General features: G+C 43.3%; 1 protein-coding gene across 1 annotated transcript in view; it reads right to left on the bottom strand.

Annotated features, from left to right (window-relative positions):
* ADCY7 (adenylate cyclase 7) overlaps positions 1-21,377 on the bottom strand; it is a 50,740-nt gene extending 29,363 nt beyond the window's left edge. The window contains exons 1-2 of the mRNA XM_026036475.1: positions 21,275-21,377; positions 6,382-6,582 (exon numbers count right to left, since the gene is read on the bottom strand). The gene's annotated coding sequence lies outside the window, so the exon portion shown is untranslated. The remainder of the gene's footprint in view (positions 1-6,381; positions 6,583-21,274) is intronic.
* Positions 21,378-21,704: the final 327 nt, after the last annotated feature.

Here is a 21,704-nt window from a genome sequence, read left to right as displayed (position 1 = left end):
GGGAAGTACAGGAATTTTGTTCTAGTTCCAAAACCACTAGAAGTCCTTAAGTCTTAGTTTTCAAATTTTGTTACGTTACTGGCACTCATTCTTTCCATTTACAGACTTACAAGTCAATCTTTAGTTTTTAAGGAACTTCAAAAGACTCAACCAAAAGTTTCCATTTTTTGTGTCCTTCCTTCCTCTCCAAAATTTTTCCAACAGCCTTTATAAAATGTAGAAGGCAGACAGAGAGAGACCTGAATATTCTGTCACATAGACACGACCCACTAGGAAAACCTTCCGATTTAACACCCTCCTGTTTATGCATACAGGGATCACATTTTATTTTATTTTGTCCCCACAGGTTTTTTGGTCCTTGAGGGTTACAGATTTGGCATCTTGGCACCATAATCTGGGCATCTTTGAGACAGCCCAGCAGCACGTGGCCAAGCTGTGATCATACCAAGACAGCAGCTCTCTGACATGGTCTTGGATTAGGGCCACTGCCATAAAACCACCAAGTTCTGATAGTGTTTTCTCAAGAAAAAGCCTTATTTCTTTACGAGCCTCCATGGTGTGCAGACAAGTTGGAAAGGAGGAGGACTGACTTGCCAGCAAGGTTGCTCTAGTGCATAAAAGAAACCACGCCAGGAGCACAAATAAGAAACAGAGCTGAGAGCAGACGGTGACGTGTGGCAAGTAAGCGAACATTTCGCCAGGGCTGCTGAGCTCTGCTCTTGGCCGTGTACCCGTCCACGTGAAAACCTTTGCATCAAATAAAGCAACGTGCCCAATGACCATACAGTAAAGAACATTGAGCGTACGACCGGCAAGAAAGGGACTGTCCCTAAAGATGTTGTTCAGAGCATGAATGAAAAGGGCAAGTCACGGCACACATGGCTGCCCCTGGGAATCTACAAGTGAGAAAGCTTATACAGGTAAGCAAGCACTGGGCAAACACTCTCAGCCCAGCCTTCCCCTCATACGCCTGAACGCAGCACTTCCGATTTCCACAAATCTGGCTATTTCTGACTGCGCTAAACACTCCTTCCCACTGCATAAGAGTTGTCAAGTACCGCTAAGCTCCCAGGCCTCCCACTGGAAAGCCAGAGTTTTGTTATGAGCAAAATGCAAGAGCAAACACTGAACTGGGCTCTTAGGATGGACTGAAGCTCTTTTGTTCTCGCAGACTAGTTAAAACTGTCCGCAGTGCTTTGTGTCAATACACAGCACTTTCTTAAGAGTTGGCCTGCACTCAACAGCGCAGAATAGACCTGACTGTACCACAGAGCCTACAGAGACTGAGTGCTTTACAGAGAACTCACCGAAACACGATAGCCTGGGCTATGCTCGCAAGTCATGTTACAAAATCAGAGAAGCCTCTTTCTCTTGCAGTTTTCTCAACATAAGTAAATACTGAAAAAGCGAGTGCCTTCACAGGGAAAGCTACTCTGGGAATGCGCATCGCCCAGGCCGCCCCTTCCCTGTGGCAGGGCGGAAAGCCTGGTGCAGACGAGCAGTCTGTGACGGGGCAATAGCCCCACGCACGCGACCCCAGAGCAGCAAAGCTGGTTTCTGCTCCAGCCACATGGTCACAACGTGCCACTGCCATAGCCACTGCTACATAGCCAGTGCATTTCTCACATTGGCCAAAAAAAAAAAAAAAAAAAAAAAAAAAAATCTACAAAACAGGGTATTTCTACTTTGCATGACATCAGCACTGTATTTTCCATTTTACTTGCTGGCAACCAGGCAGCTAGGTTTGTTGGTACCTCAGATTTCCTTCTCTGATCAGGTGACCACCTGGGCAATAACTTTCGGGAAAAGGAGGCCATTTTTGTCATCCAGTGATTTAAGCCCTACACGTGTATAATCCAATCTATACAGCTGAAACAAGCACTGAATGAGGAGTAAAAAACTGCTTGCTAATTTTTATACTACCTTGAAATACAGCACCCACAGGCTGCACTGCTCTTTGAGCATACTTCAGGATCTCCTTCCTCAGGAGCTGTTTAAAAGCAGCAGCACAGCGGGAAAGCGGGGAGAACACTAAAAGTCTCCATGGAGCACAGTCCAGTGCTACTTATTATAGGGCCTCTTCTCTTGAGCTGTGGCCCCAAATCTTCTTTTCCCCTCTGGACAACGTCAGGTGGAGCTAGAGAAAGACCATTGGGTCTATCTGCAAGAAAAATCACATTGATAATAAGCCACACTAGGGACATGGCCTGGCCCATTCCCTGTATTTTTAACAGGGCACAAAATTTGGGTGCTAGCTGGGCCTGAAAAGGCAGGGCGGCTTGAGGAAGCCGTGCGGCCTCCTGCCCATCTGCTGTTGCCACCAAGGAGGTGGCACCAGAGCCCCCCTCTCCACAGCTCCAACCCCTTCCCCACAGCTGCATTCGCTGCGCAGAGGGGCTTGCGGGTTTGCTGCCCCTCTGCTCCTCCTTTGGAAGCCACTGAGGCAGCCCCTGCCTGCAGAGCTCCTCACGCAACCACTTTTCCAGCTAGCCACTTGTTTGCCGAGCACTTGGCCTTGCTCGCTGAAAGCTCCTTGCTTAAAAAGCAGGCTCAGTGATGAAATATTAAAACAAACCCAGTAACAAAACCCAAGCAAAATAAGATATCTTGCTTTGTTCCCCTGAGCAGCTGCAGCACAGAAGCAAGCAGAACCAGTTTGTCTCTCCTGAAATCCTCAGCTGCGCAGAGCGGGGCACAGCTTTGGTTTCCACTCCAGCTTGGTTCACACTGATGATAACAGGGCTTCCAAAACAACTCTAGCAGCTTCCATGACTGGCCTCATTACCAACCATAATTATCCATTAAGGGAATCACTCTCTATAAGCATCTGGGTAACTGAACAAGGAGTATGAGTAACATGAATTATGAATCTCAGGCAAAAACATAATTTCCAGTCAGGAATGAATGATAGCAACCCAAAAGGTAATAGCAACCCAAAAGGTGCTTTGCAGCAGTCACCACAGGAAACACCACTTGTGTCAAAGATAACACTTCTTCCTTTTAGAATTAGTTTTCAACGCTAGCCTGCAGTATTCTTAGCTTTTTCTACTCCTATAGAAGGACCAAATACAGAATAGATGAATTTTGATGATGTATCCCGTATCAGCAATAAACCTTACTTGTACACAAGTTTCTTCACAATGCTAAAACTTCTTTATATGCTGAAGTTGCTCATGTGACGTTTCATCTTCCTTAGTTACATCTAATTTCTGAAGAGCTTCTCTGGAAAATCTTACTTACATTTACTTTTTGAGGGAGAACAAAAAAACACCAATACATAAGAAAAAAATCCGTCCTTCGAAAAAGATTCAGGAGGCAGCCAGGACAATCATTACTAACAAAGTAAGGCACAGAGTTAAATAGGACTTAACCTAGATTATGCTCTTAAACTTTGCAAACCATAGTGGTGGCAGTGCTAAATGCAAAGCAAGCACTCACACACATTTAGCTTTTTCTGTTCAAATTCTTATTTCAGTAGATTGCTTCTTCTCATAGCACATGTTCCAAAAGACGCTCTCATTCAAGCTGTGCGGTGCGTAACCTGAGAGCAGCTTCTCCTGTCACAAGCAGTAACAGGAGACGTGAAGCAGACGGGGTGGTTTCACAGGGACCAGAGCCTGGGAGCAGGTTGCCACCCCACTCCGATTCGCCTCCAGGGCCGCCCTGGCGCCTGAACCTAGCAGCTCATGGAAGCAGAGCTCACTTCTTGGTGGGTCCCTTTGTGCGGGGCAGCAGAGCCTGGCACCTGATGGGGTGTGGGATGAGCCCCAGGGCAGGCCCAACGTGCCAGGAAAGAAGCGTCCACTGTTAAGAAGCCACGGTTAAGATTTGTCACTTAGGAGCAGCTCACAAACTAGCTGGAGAAGGAAAAAGGAGAAGCTCCATAATCAGAGTGGCAAATCAGACAGGAGGGTTTATCACAGTTCTCGAGTAGATTATTGTACGAACTCATCATAGTCCAACCAAGAAAACTACCAAGCCTTATAATTAAACCCCGCTTCTATCTCAGCAGGAAAAGCAGCTGTCCTTTCATAACACTGATTTTCCTAAGAAGCAATCTCCAGGGTGTAAAACAATCCAGCAGAGCAGTACGCGACTCGGCCGTGCCCTGCGACTTCCCAAGCACAAATTGTGTGATTATTGCACAACTCCCAGACACCCTGTTGCATCTTACAAATGGATTTTCTGACTTTGGCTGGTTTATAATTGAACTCACCACTACATAAATCAATATCCCGCTTATTCTTTAAGTTTTCAGTGGCCTATTTAAAATTCATATCTCTGAACACACTGTCCTCAGAAGTCAGGATAGCTTTTCATTGTATAACTCCAACTTAATTATATAAGAAAATTGAACACGTCTGAAGTTATTACTAATAGTAAGGAAAACACTACGAAGCTATACACACACCAAAAACCCAAAAAGAAACAATATGGAGAGAAAATAGTCTTTTTAGCTGAGATAGGAATAGGGACAAAGGGAAGGAAGGAGAGAAAGCCTCAATAATCTTTATTAAAACACTCATTTGATTTTTGAAAAGAACAAACTCTTTGATGTTTTCAGGAGATGGATTTATTTTTAAGAAAGCAATTTATTCCACTGGCTAATATGAAGTCTACATTGTAATTAGCAATAAGAAAAATCACTTAAAGTACTATTCAAGCTCATAAAAATGTTTTCATATACCAGTCAGATACAGATTTATAAGCATCTGGCAAACAACAAAGTGCTGAGGCTGACAGCAGCCTTCTCAAGCATAACATAATCACCTAATTACACCTCGAACTCAATCTCTATGCTTGTTTGCATAGCAGTATTTTAACACACCTCAACTTTTCCCTCTTGCTGCAGCAGTGAGGAGGCACAGTCTGCTGATGTCACAGGGCCAGAGAGCAAGGAAGTCACTTGACTCACTCAACTACAGCTAGGTTCACCAAAAAACTTTAGAAATGGCTATGAGGAGGGGTGTAACAGACATCATCCACTCCTCTCTTTCCCCCCACTTCTCTCTACTTATTCAGGGGGACTGCTGCAGTTTCCCTTGGAAATGTGTGTTTTCCTCCGCCTGGGTAAACAGAGTATTTGCACAGCCCAGTCTCAATCACACCATGAAGGGATAAGGGGCACGCTATGGGCAGAAAGATGATAAAACTTGTCCTCATAGAGATTAGGAATCAATTGCTATTTAGCTTCAGTCCAATAAGAAACAGTAAACAGGTATCAGGCTCAAAGACAAGATCCCCTCTCTTCTACCTACTCACTTCCACAGTGGAGAAATTGTGGAAAGACATCTGAAGAGGTGAAATAATCAATGCACTAACCCTGACAACAGTTTTGGCTGCTTAGGGCTTTTCAGTTGAACCAACACAGATACACACACAGAAAAACCTGCACTGAACAGCAGGCAGCTGACTTGCGAGGCTACTCAAAGCATGAATTGGTACCATTTCCCAGCCATGCTCTGATATCCACTGCTATTACAGAGCTAACTGTTTTTTAAAGTTCTCTTAACAAACAGCATAAGCAAAATGGAACAGTAAACTGCAAGGCAAGAACAAAGTTTCTTGTGTATGCTGCCAAAGGCAAAAATGTTCTTGCCATTTGAATTTCTGCATATTCAACAGGATCATAACATCTGCCCCATTCTTTGGTTTCATATTCCTCCCAAGTCAGACTTGCAGGCAATTTCATTCCAGGAAAAAAAAAACAAACCACCTCAGGCCAAGGCCAACAGATGGGCAATGGAAACATAACCGTGCATCACCTGGAGCAATGGAAACATGGGCTGCTACCACAGCACGAAGTGTTCAGTGAAGATACAAAATGCCCTCTACGTTTCAGAGATCAAAGTCTTCTCACCAGTTATGAAACAAGCTGAAGGAGTCAGAGGGATCAAATCCAATCACTCAGGATTTATTTTATTCTTGAAGCACTAGGCATCCCATCGAGTACATATTTTTAAAACCTTATTGCTATAGACTATTTATTGAAGGAGAATTTTAGTCTTCCCCAATCTTGAAAAAACAATCATGAAATATTTCTTACACCATAGCATCCACACTTCACAGTCAAAAACAAAACTAAAACTACACACTCCTGAGGAGGAAGTTGCCCTCCCTTGGAGGTTAAGTATTAAAATATCATTAAAGAAATGTGCCTACTCTTCTAATGGGAAGCACTGCCTCTGCAGTCATGCCTTATTTCTGGGCAGCACAGAAATCAAATATGAATGTTATTAAAAAAAAGTTTTTCTAAACAGTGGATTTAATAAAAATCTCATATCTCATACCTACTCAAAAATGAGATTCAAATTCCTGCAGAAATTAGATGCAAACATCTCTCATTTTGTATTTTGAGTCACACTGCATAGCAGCACGTACCTCAGAAGGGTTGGGAGTGGTACCCGTTGCGTTTCACTGACCCAGATGGACGCTCACTCTCTGTCACCAGTGCCTGGAATTCCTCGGCACGAGGAGTGTTTCTCTGCTGTGATCTGCTTGATCGCGTGGAGACTCAGGCAGCAGAGCACGCGGACAGGAATGATCCTTGACGCCACGTCTCGCAGATCGCGTGCTCGCCACCTGCAACAAGACAGGGCATCAGTACTCCCAGGACCACTGTAGACATTAATGGTGCTTCTTTTTCTTCCCCTGGTAGTTCAAGAGAGGGGGGAAAAAAAAAAAAAAAAAAAAACCTACTTAACTGTCTGCCTTCTTACATTATAAACCCTTTACTCAGACAATCAATAGAATTTTTAAAAACTCTTTTAACTGTACTGTGGTAATCTGCAGAAGGAACAAAGCACAATGAAATACTGAAAGATAGGACAGAAATGCCTGGGTTAAAGGTTGAAACCTGATAAGAAGCATCCTTCCTAGTGTACTGATCTCAATATTTTTATGGGACTGTATGACAGGAAATAAGTCCTGAGAAAATGGGAGAATAATATTTTTGCTAACTTGCACAGCAATCTTGATAATGAAAGCCATAAGTTTTTAATACATTTTATTAGACACCAGATCTAATACAAGCAAAGTAAAAATCTAAAAGAAAGAAAAAAACTTGCAAAAACAATGCATGATTCAAAGTAGTGTAAAATTAAAAGAATATGTTGTCTGCGATTTCAGAACACAGATTTGCAAGTGTGACAACCACTTAAAAATAAGTATTCCCCACACCTTGCAGCTGTGGGTACAGATCTATGCACTGCAAGGCAGGAAGGCAATGCCCAGGACACGGTGAACTGAACGCTGCATCTCCCGGCAGCTAAGCGAGCACAAGGCACGGACTATTGCCCTCAAATGTAGCACACCGGCTCTCTGGCAGAGACCCAGGGGGTACCATAGGGTACCCTGTAGCTCGTGGCTTTCACCTTCCTCCTCGGCTACTTGATCGTGCTCGCAGGTGTTACAGGACGCCAAAGCCGCTGGGAAGCTCAGCAGAACACGAGATCGCAACAGGAGGCACGAGGCTCCCGGCACCATCACGGCCGGGCCCGTGCCCAGCATGGCAGGGAGCGAGAGCAGCCGCCACACGGTCACCAAGCGAGCGCTGCTCCAGCGTGGCGGGCAGGGCGCACGGGCCACCACTCCAGCGCGGCGCCGGCCGGCAGCCCCAGCGCAGGAAACCAGGGGCAGATGCTCGCAGGAAGCGTGTCACAAGTCAGCACTTAGGGGGAGATGGGAACATGTCGGCACCCTATCTGCTGCTCACCCCAAAGCTCCTTACTTAGATACCACCTTGGGAGCTGAAAGGCAGATGGAATTGCCCAATGATTTGACAGAGGGAAATTTTATTGGAAAAGATTTCATATATACCTGAACTTTACTTTTTCTGGTAAACTTCTCCTAGAACAAACAAACTGCTGTAATCATCACTCATAAAACATGCACCTCTTTTCTCCAGTCTTGCTGATTTATTCTAAATGTTCCTTGAAAACAGACAGCTGGAACTGCATGCAGTATTGCAGAGCAGCAGTGATGCTTCCTGCTTCAGGTAGAAATACACCCAAGGTCCCCGTTTCCTTTCTTCGGGGGAACATCACAGCAACGGCAACTGAATACGAGAACACAGAGACTAAAACAGGACTTCTGGGGCAGCAACGTACCTACAGGAAATCTGCCCACTATGTTGAAGAGACTTCTCAAAATTAGGCTATATAGCACTGATTTTCTCTTTGATGGAAAATTACTGAACCCTTGAACTCTCTTTTTTTAGCTAGCAGCATTTTGTCATCATATCTCAACGCCTTGGTTAGTGGGCAAGCAGATGGGCCCTGTTCCTTTGAAATGGGTTAGTGCTGACCAGATACCAAAGCTGGGTACTTGTTCCATGGTGTTCGGTTAGGAAAGCGAGGAGGACACCTAAACATTAAGGTTGTCCCAGAGAATTCATGTAGAAAAACATACTCTGAAGGTGTTTAAAAATCACACCAGAAACAACACAACACCCCAGAGGCTTTACAGAGGATCTACAGGACTTCGTGATATTGTTTTCAATGTTTTGGAAGAGTTTGAATTTTGGAAATTCATACTTGTAATACAACAGGTTGGTCTTAGAAGGATTACTTTACAGACTGTCAAATTTATAAAAATTCATCTTATTTCATTATTATAACTTTTAAGACACGCTTGAAAACATTTTTAGCAAGGGTCTCTCTACCCATCTGCCAGTCTTGCACATAAATGTTTTTAAGCTGCTCACCCAGAAGCCACTACAGGATGTGTGCTAAGGACAGCAGACTTCATAGCACGCGCACACACACACTAAACCAAGATAGGAAGCACTTCATGTCAGCAAAACGGAAAAAGTAAAAATAAAATAAGATTTCCTATATATTTGTAACTAAATCACTTAAGAGAACCAGAGAGCAGTCTCATGTATCTCCTGATAAGCCACAAGCTTGAGGAAGTGACACACAGACTAAGGACTTTCGGCCAATTTCTGATCTGCACGACAGACAAAGCTCCCCACGTTCAGCACTAACCACACGCGCCCATTTCCCTAGCAAGTTTTGCAAGCCATTTTCACTCTGACTGAAGAATATTCAACCAGTTACATTATGAGCACTGCACCTTGCTGCTCTAGCAGCAGTTGCTTTTCACACTTACCGAGTTGTTATTCCAGCAATACAGAGCCACTGGATCAATGCTGCACCTGCAGCACTCATCTATTACATATTTTGTGTTTTCTTTTTCTTTTTTTTTTTCCCCTTTTTTTAAAGTAGCCAATTTCTATCAAGCTAAAGTGTAAAATCAGGAGAGAGGTGGAGGCAATGGCTAAGATGCAGTATAAAAATCATTTTTTTCCTTTGCTCTTTAGTAGCACCTTACTTTTGATTTATTTCAGAATTTTTCTTTGCTTTGGGCTTGGAGGTAAAGGGCAAAAATAAGACTAATCAGTTCAGTTAATTTTATGAATACTTCCTTAGCTCCAAAAATAGTAAATCTGACCTAAAAGAGACACTCCATGTTGAAGGATAGATTATTTCTATTAAGAATTCCTCATCTATCATAATTCCACACCTGCAATACTTGTTTAATGCAAAACAGATTTCCAAAAATATTTGTTTCTTCCCAGTTTTATTCAGGGTATCTTGTTCCCGATCTTTCACTAGCATATTAGTCAACTGGAAATTCAGATTTCATTGTGTCTGTGGCAATTATACATAAATTAACAACATATCAGTTTGGGCTTTTCGGTTTCAAAAAACAGCACTTTTTTTTTCTCCTTTTCATCCATTTAGGAGGTTTATAACTTAAGTATCAGTAGAATTCATTAACGATAACAGCTATGATTTTTCTGTAAGTATTCACAAATACAAGGCAGCCTGACTATTTCAGTAAATAGCTCCACAAACTTATACGAAGAAACGCTTCACTTTGGCACAGGTTTCTACTTAGTTTATTTACTTTAAAGTACAAAGTTGCCCCAAGTCTCAAGAGTTTGCTCTGGTAGGGGTTTCCTAATAACAACATTAAACCTGCTGGAGCCTTAATCTGAATGTTCATCCTGTACCTACATATCTGCAGGCATAACTACATTTTGTTCAAATTAGTCACATTTGCACTGAAAAGGAGAAAATTGTGAATCATTCTATCAACAGTCTGAAGTGAAATGCAAACATTCACTTTGTGACATTTTGGGCAAAAGAATGCTATAATGTTCATCAGGAACAGAGTTGGAAGGATTGTTATTGCACCTTTAAAGAAATGCATTTCATTACAATAACTTTAACTGAACAAAATATTTTTATTAAGTATTTTGGATTATTAAAATATCATGTTAGGTTTCAAGTCAGCAACCTGACTGTACGCAGTCCAACCCTTGAGCTGCCCTCAACCCCTTGCTCAGGTGCCTTTTCCCTCCTTGAGCTGCCAGTGTATTTCTGAAGACACAGGACATGAAATCCTCCTCTGCAGACACCTGGGAAGCTGGACATTTAGACAAAGATCGATTGCTGCTCTCCTGGGATAATATTTAATTAATCTGCTTCCTGAACGTAGGCGGCCTGAGATGAAACACCCACCCACCCAGAGCCAGGATCCAGCACAGCTCAGCAGCTTTCCCAGGTCTTCCTGTGCTGACAGGTTTACATTTAGGCAGCCCTGCTGGAAAGCTTTTTGATTTCAGTGAGTATATTTTATCTGATACAAACATTTAATTAAAAACTTAGCAAGCAGTTTACATCTAAATTATTTCACATCTAAAACTGGACACTATTTTAAAAAAGTAAATGCAACAGAGACTTCCCCTCTAAAGGTCTTCTCCAAATATTGGTACTCGTGGTTTTCCACAGTTGCATCTTAACAGGGTTGGCAACGACAGAGCTTCACTGCTCTAAACAGACATGCACCCAGCACAACTTGAAAGAAATGCACCATGATGGTGAAAGCATGCAGGATCAAGCAAAAAAAAAAAAAAAAAAAAAAAAAGAAAATATGGCAAAATGATGCAACAGTCATGTGGGCTTGAACTATTCACTCATAAACAGACCCAATGTCTTAATGAGATTAAAAAAAAGGATGACCAAAAAATAAATAAATCAGAAATGATGATGTAGGAAACAGCCAACTCTAAACTGAAGGTGGCAGTAATTTTGCAAGAAAGGGTAGTTAAGCAATAAAACTAATTTCCATAAAACCCACTAATAAATAAAACTAATTTCCATAAAACCCAGGAGTTTATCTTTTTATGTTGAAGGTGCAAGGAGAGATAGCAGCCTCTCATGAACACTACACATTAACAAAACTGACTGATAAGGGTGATAAGCAGCAGCCCAAGGGTCTCACCAACTGGTGGTTTCCCAGAAGATAAACCATGATTCAATCCCTCCATGTTCAGGGCAGGTCACATAGAGAAATAAAGCAGTTACGTGGGGCAAAAGGCACTCTGCCAAATGTCCAAATTCTAACTTTCACTAAAGTCCCTCAGTAAAGTGATTTAAGGAGAGGCCTGAAACCCAGATAGTGCCAAAAACCCAAGGCATAATTTTAACCACCACATCCTGTGGTTAAAGCATAATAAATTCCAGAGGAATTTTCCCGGGCACTCCAGCCTTTCCCATCTATGCACACACAAGCTCTAATGCTCACAAAGCCCTCAGTTTTTGTATGCAAAGGAAGATCGCCACGGCTAACGCAAAGAAATCAAGATTTGTTTTCTAACTTAGAGCTCTCCCATACATTTCCTGGCTCGTTGAGTGTGCGTGTGTCTTTTTCTCTCCCAAAGGAACTGTCATTCACCCACAGACGTGCTAAGAGAATACAGATTATTCACTATGAATTTTCAGAAAGACAGAAGCCAAAGCCATCATTGTTACACACAAATCATTTTGGACTACAAAAATACATTACAGCCAGCATCTCTGTTGACATTTTTTTTTCTCTCTCTCTCCTCTCTCTGAACTTTAAGCTCCAATAGTTATAGAAATTGAAATAATCCCTGGAAGAAAATGCCTGTTAGCCATGGCAGGAAACACAGTGCCAGGCTTTCATTATCAAATAATGCTTAAATTATTGGATTAGATTATGCTCAAAATTAAATATATAATTCAATAAAATGCCTGTTAAGGCCAACAGAATGTCAGTCATAGCCAGGGAGGCTGCAAGAAGCACATTGGGAATCTGCTGCTGGCTCAGGTACAGAAGGGGTGGCGGAAAAATAAACTTTCCTTTAGATTTCTGACACCCTGAAAACTGAAACTTCTCTATTCAGCAGCAATAAGCTCAGTATACCTTAGCAATGAACAGATGGCAAAATAGAGCAGTAGATGAAACTCTCCTACATTCCGCAATGTGATCACTGCTGCTCTAGAGATGCTTCAGGGAGGCACCTGGAGCATTAGCATCATTTTCCTATTCCTAAAATACAACCTGCTGCTCAAGCAAACACAGCCTGGCAGAAAGAGAAAATTACCTGCTAGAGAAGGGAGAGCTGTCACCGCTAGGGATGGATTCAAGCAGAAACATCTACCTGGCAAACGCACACTGGTTCATATACCGAAAAACGAAACCTGCAGTTTAAATTCTCATGGTGTGCAGAGCAGCAGACAGGAAGCTTGTGGTAGCTCCAGTACCGGGCCCCAGCTGCAGCTCTGCTCCAGGGCTGCTCTGGGAATCGTGCTCTCCTCTCCCCGTAACTGCTCCTACCATGCGACTGCGCTGCACCACGTGCACGCGTCTGCTCTGGGCCCACCTCAAGCCACATCAGTTTAACAATAACCTCCCTGTCTTTCTTGGGGTTCACTTTTCTTCCTAAGGCAGAGGCAGGTTCAGGGATCTCGTCCGCAGACAGCTGGGGAGCCGGCTGAGGCATCCCAGCAGCGGCGGGGTGCTCCCGCGGCTGCAGTCAGCGTGCAGAAGCTGCCTCCACACAACTCCTTGCTGAGCAAGCAGGCTGCAAACTCCCTACCCTAACACCTGACAAGAGTGTCCAAGAGCCAAGCCACACCTGGCCCGTAACATCAGGGAAACGTTCAGGAACTTCAGCAGCAGCTAAGGACGGGCACCTGCGAGAAGGGCAGGCGTGCGCCGCCAGACGGCCTGGCCCAGCGCCCTGGGAAGTGGCCGCCAAGGAGCAGGATGCTCCAGGATGCTCGTCCAGGCAAGCGCGCGCAGTCCTAATTGCATCATTTCTCTAGCTGAGCAGTGTCAAGGATTTTGGCAGGAGCTGCCTTGCTCTGAGCCAGCACAGAGCCAATCGATGCCCTGCCCTGCTCCCCAGGCTCTGGGCTATTAGAAGTGATGACTTTCACACAGGCTGTACGGCAAGATCCAAGCTGACTGATGTTTATTAAGAAAAGAAGTGCTGCTTTATTTTTCAGAAGAGCAAGACCAGATTGCTACTACTTTGGACAAATTCCAGCCGCCAAATTACTGCTAATGTCCAGAACACTTTCCACTTCTGTCTAGGGGCTTCCAAGATGAGTAAATACAGCCTCAGATCCTCTTTTAGCTTTCAACATTCTGCTAAAAGCAAGAAAGAAAAAAACAGAATATCTGACTTGCTAGTCACACTGAACTATTCACATCCTTCCACTGCCAGGTTTCAGCTTCCCTGCTACATCGCAGTTCCTCAAGTCTGCTGCCTAACGAAACAGTCACATCATGTCGGGGAGAAAAGCAAACCTTTAATTCCAACCATTCTTTACTTCTACAACTCTTGCCTGCAAGGTGTTTGCCAAAAGCAACTGTATTCTAGTGCAGGTAGAGGCAGGGAAGAAGGCTTGCTGCTTTAACCGGAGAAATTTCAAGGCAAAGGATGCATTTGAAAAGGTGTAGCTCATGCTTTCAGTCAAAATGGAGCTTTGCACACATGCAGACTGAAAATTATCAACCATTCTGCCACCAAGAGGAAGTTTATAGCACTTATTTTACATATCTTTATAGCACTTATTTTATATACCTTATACTTGTCCTCTAAGCAAATCTCACATCCAAATAGAACTGCATTTGATTTCCAGCTTGGAAGGACATGCAAGCTCCCAGTGAGAGTGAAAAAAAATCCAAACCTTTATTACATTCTTAAAGTAACAAACTCTTCAAACAGTTTCAAATCCAAAAGCAACTTTAACACTAGCAACTTTCCTCAAATGTTTCTGTCAGTTTTAAATCAAGTCATTTAACTGTCTCCAACAAAGCCTCACTAAAAATACAGCAATACTCAGAAAGAAGCAGGGTGTCAAAGGCCAAGTTCCATCCCAAGGCAACAGCCGCGCTGTGACACCGGGCACCTTTGCGTGTGTCACCGGCCAGCCTGCCGCAGCTCGCAGCCACGTGGGGCCCGAACCACCCGCGGCTGCACTGCGAGCTGCTCGACATCTTGCACGCAGACAGAAAAATGCTGAAACATTCATCTAAACTGTAAAGTCTGCACCCACGCTTAGCTACTTCATCACCATTTGAAGCCTATGCGGGCAGAGAATACAAGTGAGAAATGAGGAAGGGAGAGAACCAAATGCAAATGACCGTATCTGGTATGTATTTTTGTTAAAATTCTAGATAAGTCCTTAAAATGACTAAGTAGTTACCAGATAAATATATTCTTGACTACACCAAGAATCTCCTCACTGGCTCTATGAGTTACACATACCAGCATATTCAAGAACGAGACAATAACAATGAAACCCAACACAAGGAAACTGTCAAAACCCTTAAATTTCAAAGTCTTGTAGTTGCTCCAGTATTTTTTGCAGGAAAAACACACTGCTCCAATATGTTTAGTGACGAGTGCAGAACATGGCTATCTTTCACTCAAAACTGTCAGCTTTAGATAGAGACTAAAAAAATAAAGACAGATCTAGAGGCAAAATGGTAACAGCAAAAGTTTTAAAAATGAGAAAGGTAAAATACAAACCCACCCACCCCCCACCCCGGGGGAAAAAAAAAAGTGTACAACATCTGTAAAGCAGGAACTAAGCAAATTGTTAATTCCAGTTCTTATTTTTAGACAATAGTGAGGAACACTGAACATATGAACTGACAGTCATTGAGCTCTCTATCCAAAACGCTGCTTTATGCTATCCTGAATTCTCAGATAGGATGGCACACAACGTAAGTAAAAATGCAAGAGCAAAGCTGCCATCAAGCATCCCAAGCACAGAAGAGATTTCAGATGTACTGAGAATACTGGATATTTTTATCATCATCACAGGATTAGCAACAGATCTTTACTCTAAACATAAAACAAGGATTTAAGCATCCCAGAGCAAATAAAGATTAACGATTACCAATGCTGCAGATTCACAGTAGCAAATATAATAACTAATGCAAGAACTCTTTTAAATGTTGTTTGCTTATGATTTTTGCTGTCACTTTGCTCTTGGCTCAGCTGAAGCCTGGAAGCATTAGCACAAAACAACACACAATCCAACCTACCATTTAAACAGGAAGTAAATCAGCACTTTGCTCTCAACCCAGCACTTGTAACTAGCATTTCTTGGTGCCAGAGGGGCAGCCAGAGAAGCCCCCTGACCACAGGGCTCAGCTCCATGCAACATCCGTGCCCAAGCACACCAGAGCTCCAACCCTCCCGCCGCCCACACACGGATTCACACTTGGCTCCGTGTCCTGCAATCACCTAAATGGCTTTCCCATTTTTATGACTCCATTCCCTTCTTTTTATGACTCTCCAGAAGGCAGCAGCAGGAGGCCAGGCGAAGGAGCAGGGAAGATCCAGCAAGAGAGGCAGCCCAGAGCACAGACTGCGTGGGAAGCCCATCACATAGGAAAGGACGATCCAGAAGACAAACACATAGTACATACATACCCAAGAACACAGCCCAGAAGCTCACCACAGAAATGGATGCTCATTTCAGGAACGCCTCCCTTCAAGGGGCCTGCAACCAGTTCCTGTTCAGAAATGAGACACTCGCACAGCGTTACCACAAGCCACGCTGAAGCACAAAAACAAAGCAAGAACATCAGGTCAAAAGCCCCGCACACCCTGCACAGCAGAGCACAACCCCAGCTGAGATCTTCACAAACCTTTACTTCTTCACATTCTTCATTTATGAAACTTGAAATCTAAAGTTCATATAAATCAAGGTCCTAAGAAAAGTATTAAAAGTTTGCTGACTGATCTGCTAAGACTGGAAAGAAATTATAAAAATAATTTTGCCTTGCAAGCAGTTAGTGTTTTATCTTTATTCTTTAGAATTAAGACAACTGATGTTTTTAGTAAGATAGCAAATTACAAAACTCTCTTAATCAAAGTTTTTAGCACTTAACTCTGTAGAAAACTCAACCAGGGCCGAAAATAGTTCAAAATGCAGGAAATAAATGAAAGATGACTCTTACAGTTTTGAGATACCTTAAAAAAAACCCAAACCTATTTTCAGCAATATTCCAAGGAGAGGGTCATGTCCTGCTTCTCAGGCTGCTGCCTTGTTAATCTTTTTTTTTTTTTTTTTTTTTTTTTTTTTTTTTTAAATAGAGAAAGGGAGGTTGGCAAAATCACTGTTAGCTAATTTTCTGTGCCAAACAGAACAGTTTATATTTCAAAAGAGAAAAGATTAACAGTAATTAGCAGCCCATGTTAGCCATGCAAGCACAGGGGAAGCTCCCAAGTGAGTTGCGATTACAGACCATTACCTACGGGCCCCAGCCTGTCCGCCAGGCATTCCCGCAGGTCAAGCGGTGCACAGCACACTCTGTACCTTCAGCAAAAGGTCTCTCCAAGCCACCCGGATTTTAAACCTTTTGCGTTTTCTTTTGGTAAAGGCAAGTGCATAGTTTCATGAATAACTTATTGGTAGATAAGCTAAAACATGAAGATTAAGAGTGCATAAATTGCGCCCAGAAACTGCCAACATACAAACTTATACAGCTCTCTAAATGGCAATAAAATAAATGATCTCATGTTTATGGCACGTAGGATAGCAACACACATGTCTGCCCAGGGCGCTATCTAGCTTGATGCCCGCGACTTCTCCATGCAGTCATCCCGAGGTGACAATGCCCAGTTGCTGCTCAAAACCCACCACTACCTATAGCTGGAGCACTGACCTAGGAAGACAGACGGAGGGTTTGCAGAGCCCCGCACCGTGTGACTGCCCACGCTGCACACGTGTGCCACAACGCAGCCCTGCAACCCATGGATGCCCTGGGGTCACTCAGGGAAGCTACAAACTCAGGCTCAGCTTCAGCTGACAAACCCTTGGCACTGAGATGCGCTGCCACAGCATGCCATAGGGGCGTGCAGGCCAGCCAGCCTCTCGAGCAGGAGTGGGGCTCAGCTCGCTCACTGGACGGGACGTCGCCGGAGACCATCCCCAGTGCCAGGGCCGTTCCTGCACACAACGGTGCTTTCCACCTGCATAAAACCAGTTTTTCAAGTCTGTACTCAAACTGTGCAGTAACCACGCAACAGACCACCCAAGGGTTTGTGACCGACCAGAGGGTCACAGGCAGGAACAGAGGGAATTGTAAAAGAATCAAAGTCTGCCTGGATCCTTCTTGCCCTACTGAAGCACACCAGGCCATCACTTATCAGCAATAATTCCACATGAGCATCCATTATCGCCAACCGTGTCCTTTAGTCAAGTGTATTGGGGCACATATCTACTATGTATAGTAAGCAGGACACTAAAAATCTATGCAAAGTACCATAATTAATCATTGGCTGTGTCTGTGACATGAACTTCTAAGAGTTTTCAGCCTAAAATCAAGTTCCTAATTACATTATATTAGTTATATGACATTTGTTTCTAACATTTCTTGAAATTTTAACTATTTAATTCACAAATATACAAATGTTTGTTCTTAAGAAATCATTTGCCTCCATTTGACTCTTGAAATTAGAGTCATCCTCATGGCAGCAGCAAAGAACTAACAGAAGATCAGGCAGAAACAGTCTCAGGAAGTTCTAAAGTTTTGCTACTCATACCCAAACCTCCTTTCAAATGAGGAAATTGCAACTGGAGCTCCATTTGTTATTGGAACATGACTTTTCTATGTAGTTAAACATACATTCAGCAGCAGTAACAGAGGAAAAGGTATAAATGTGCACAAAAGCCCAAGCACAAAGCTGATTCTTTCTCAACTTGCCCCAATCTGTTTTTTTTTTTTTCCCTCTGCAATGTGCTTAAATTCAAACTTATTTCAGCAAGCAAGTCCTGCTTGTAATATCATAACAGATATTAGTCAGGTTGACAGGAGCCTAAGAATATCTGATATTTAAAGTGATCCAAATTTTATTGCCTGTTTCCATCCATTTCAGCTGACTTGGACTAAACCTCAGCAACCTTATTTTGCATTGACTCCAGCTTTAACGGCTGCCTCCTGGTCACACTTGTTACCTAGCTCTCGTGTGGAGTTTCATCACTCTAGAGACGAGCCTGTTTCCTCAGTGTCATGGTCACTTGGATAGAAAACTGTGCGTCTGAGTGTAAATTCATTGTCGTTTGGTACTCTGATCAATTAGTTCTTTATAATAAGCCCCCCAAATAAATATAGAGCACAAAACTAACTGGACCCTAAGTTTATATTGCAAATTAGGATCATCTTAACTGAAACATTCCACTCAACTCACTGAAATATTGTTACTTGACATAACAAAACTCTATACAGAGGTAAGTAATAAATTAAGAAAAAAGTTATAAAAATGGTCACACGTAGATTACTCCCACATTTATCTACTTGTAAAACATTTATGATAGGGGGTCTTTCCCTGGAAGGAAATTTGCACTCTTAAGACCTTACAACTCAAAACACTTTCTATATTGCTTCTATTACTAGAGCAGGCCCTTGGCTTTATGACCAGCCACCTACATGCAGCTCTCTACAAGGAATTTACTACTCTGCTCATTGAGCTTTTTCTCCTGCCTTTTATTGTGGATTGAATGGCCATTCACACGTCAAATACCACTTGCTTATACATCACACACAATGTGGGATGACACAAAGCTCTCTATTACTCTTAAACAAACTACAATACAGGATATATGTGGCTGACTAAGATCATTTTCAGATTCATCTTGCTTGAGCAGGCTGCAGAACCTGGCTGCAGTGCAGCTGATACAGACATACATAAAACCCTTGGACACTTTGGTAATAAATCACCAGAAATACATCCAAAGAAACAAACTTGACATTTTTCCTTATTTTCATCATCAGTTACAGCTTCATTAGGTTTTGTTATTTCTGTATTTAAATAGAAAGTGTTGCTTATTCATTTAGATTTACATCAAGAAAACAGAAGTTAAACACACCCTATTTGTTCCTTCTTTCTAATTAAAGACTAGAAGCTACTTTTAATAGTGACCTGAAGCTTGCAGAACAGCTGCTAATACACGGTAGGAAAGGGAGGGACCTTTTAGCCATTATGCAGAAAAGAGGCTCTTAGGAAGAGCTAGATGTGCTGCTACCTTGTGTCCCAGGAGAGGCAGCTCTGACTTTGCTTTGTCTTACCCATCTTATCCAGCACCGGAGCTACGGGGCCTGGGCTATAAAGAGCAGAGTGCAGCCCCACTGCCACAAGAGCAAATGTCTGTAGATTTGAGAGAAGTGGTACTGAGATCAGGCTGTACAAAACACTATTCTGTTGGAAGGAAACATTTAACAAACTCATGTGCCATACTGTGCTACTGAGACACAGTAAAGTCATACTCAGGAAAGAACCCGTAAGCCCAGGCTCTACTTCAATTTTGTCATTTATCTTTGCAAAACTCAGAGGAAGTCATTTCACCTTTTAAATCTTAACTTTTAAAAAGATGTTGAAGAGATGGAACTCTTGTTTTAGCAAACACAACAAAAATAATTAAGTCTACCAAAATAATACAAGGAAGAAGTTGCACTTCCTTATTTTAAATACAAAATTAGCTAACTACACAGTGGTTACATTTTCAGTGTAATATCTTGTTAGCTTAGCAAGTAATCTTGAAACTTTGCAGATATTAACTTAATAGATTATCTCTTTATTTGGACAGCACTTACCATCACCACCTAGTCTTTGAAGCAGCTGTTTAAGGGTGCTTTCCAGAGACTGTACTTAGGAATTTGAATACTGACTCAGCTCCAGCCAGAGAAGGAAAGAACCATCCTTTGAGTCATCCTGGAGGCAGTTCTCATATGAAGAGTCTTCCTGTTTTACTGAAAGGCTGCAACTCCATTTTCACGGTATGCCTAGATCAGTGGAACTGTTTATAAAAACAGATGCTTCCCATGCAAGAGTACAGACTCTAGCCCAGAATAACAGCAAAAGCAGGCAAGGAGCACACTCAGCAGACAGCTTTACCAAATTTGACTTGATAGCAGAAATTGCAACTTCCAGACACAACATCTATATTTAAATCCTTTTCCTTAGATTCCTGTTGCAAGGTGAAGAGCAAAACCTACTAATACTTGTTCTAGATCAACGATACGTTCTAGGTAACAGCGAGCGCCGGGTGGGCCCAACTGGGACGCTCCGAGTGCCGCCCAGCGTCGCAGGGGTCAAAGCGAGCGCCAAGAGCAGACGAGTCCTCGTGAGGAGAGGACACCCCCTTCCACTCAGTGTCTGTCCAAAACCAATGGAGGAATCGGTGTATGAAATACGTCAGCCCACAATTTGAAGCATGCGTAATAGATTAAAATGAGAAGGAGTCATTCTGACAAATTCTCTAAGAATAAACCCAAATCGAAGACATATCCCAAGAAATGCATCTGTAACTATTCAGAGATTCCTTTTTGTAATTCCACAAGGGATAGTCTTTTTCTCTTTCCTTCTTTTTAAACTAAAAGCAATTACACAAACACATTAGTAGAAGACCACAATCAAGTCTCCAGGCTAACACCTAAACTAATGAGCTCTCCCCCAGCACCTGCTCTTTCACTTAGCACCAGCCATAAGAACAGAAATATCCACATGCATCAGGGAATGGAGCTCATTCCTAATGGTGCTGACATTAGCTTCATTAAGAAAAAAACATAACAAGTTTAATGGCTGCTTTACAAGAATCCCCAATGATCCTAATTGCTGGTGAAAGGAGCTCCTGGAAGTATCAATAACCCGTCACATAAGGGCCACCAGGAATCAGCTGTTTATAGCATGGTCTTCCACACACCTCTCATTTTTCATTCCAAATTTGTGGATAGCCAAAAATTGTAACTGTGAGGAGACTTGGGCAAATACTGCAATACAAACACTTTAAGAATTTTTAAAAAGAAAAATAAAGAAAACCTTGCTCCACTACAGGCACAAAGGCACAACCACAGCACAAGCTCACTTTACCAGGGGCCTCAGCGCACATCCACAGCGCTCCACTCATCCACCTCCAGGGAACGCAAAACTCACTTTTAAAACTCCCAGCTGAGGACGCCCACACTTCAACGCCCGGGATATGTCAAACAAAAACCTTCACTGCCGCCTATTCGTTTCCGATGCAGTCGTGACCGATCTTCCCCAGCACGTCCCTCCCGGGGCGCCGGGCTGCGGGGGAGGCCGGCGCCGGGCCGCGCTCCCCGCGCCGGGCGCTGACACGCGCCGCGCCCGGCGCCTCTCCCTCTCCCGCGGGCGGCGCGGCCCCGCTCGCAGGTGCGCAGCGTTTCCGAGCGCGGCCCTGCGCACCCTCCCGAGCGCGAGTTCCAACGCTTTATTTTCATTTCGCTTTTAAATACCTCGAGTTACAAAGCACAGGTGGCGGCAGCCCGCGCGCGCACGGAGCGGCCGCGGGGCCGCGCAGCCCGGCACGGTCCGGTCCGGTCCCCGCTCCGCGGGCCGGCTC

The sequence above is a fragment of the Nothoprocta perdicaria genome, unplaced genomic scaffold (genome assembly GCF_003342845.1).
Source record: "Nothoprocta perdicaria isolate Ctin4 unplaced genomic scaffold, notPer1 scaffold_18, whole genome shotgun sequence".
Classification (NCBI taxonomy): domain Eukaryota; kingdom Metazoa; phylum Chordata; class Aves; order Tinamiformes; family Tinamidae; genus Nothoprocta; species Nothoprocta perdicaria.
The sequence above is the reverse complement of the archived record's forward strand: the minus strand, read 5'-3'. Positions and strand labels throughout refer to the sequence as shown.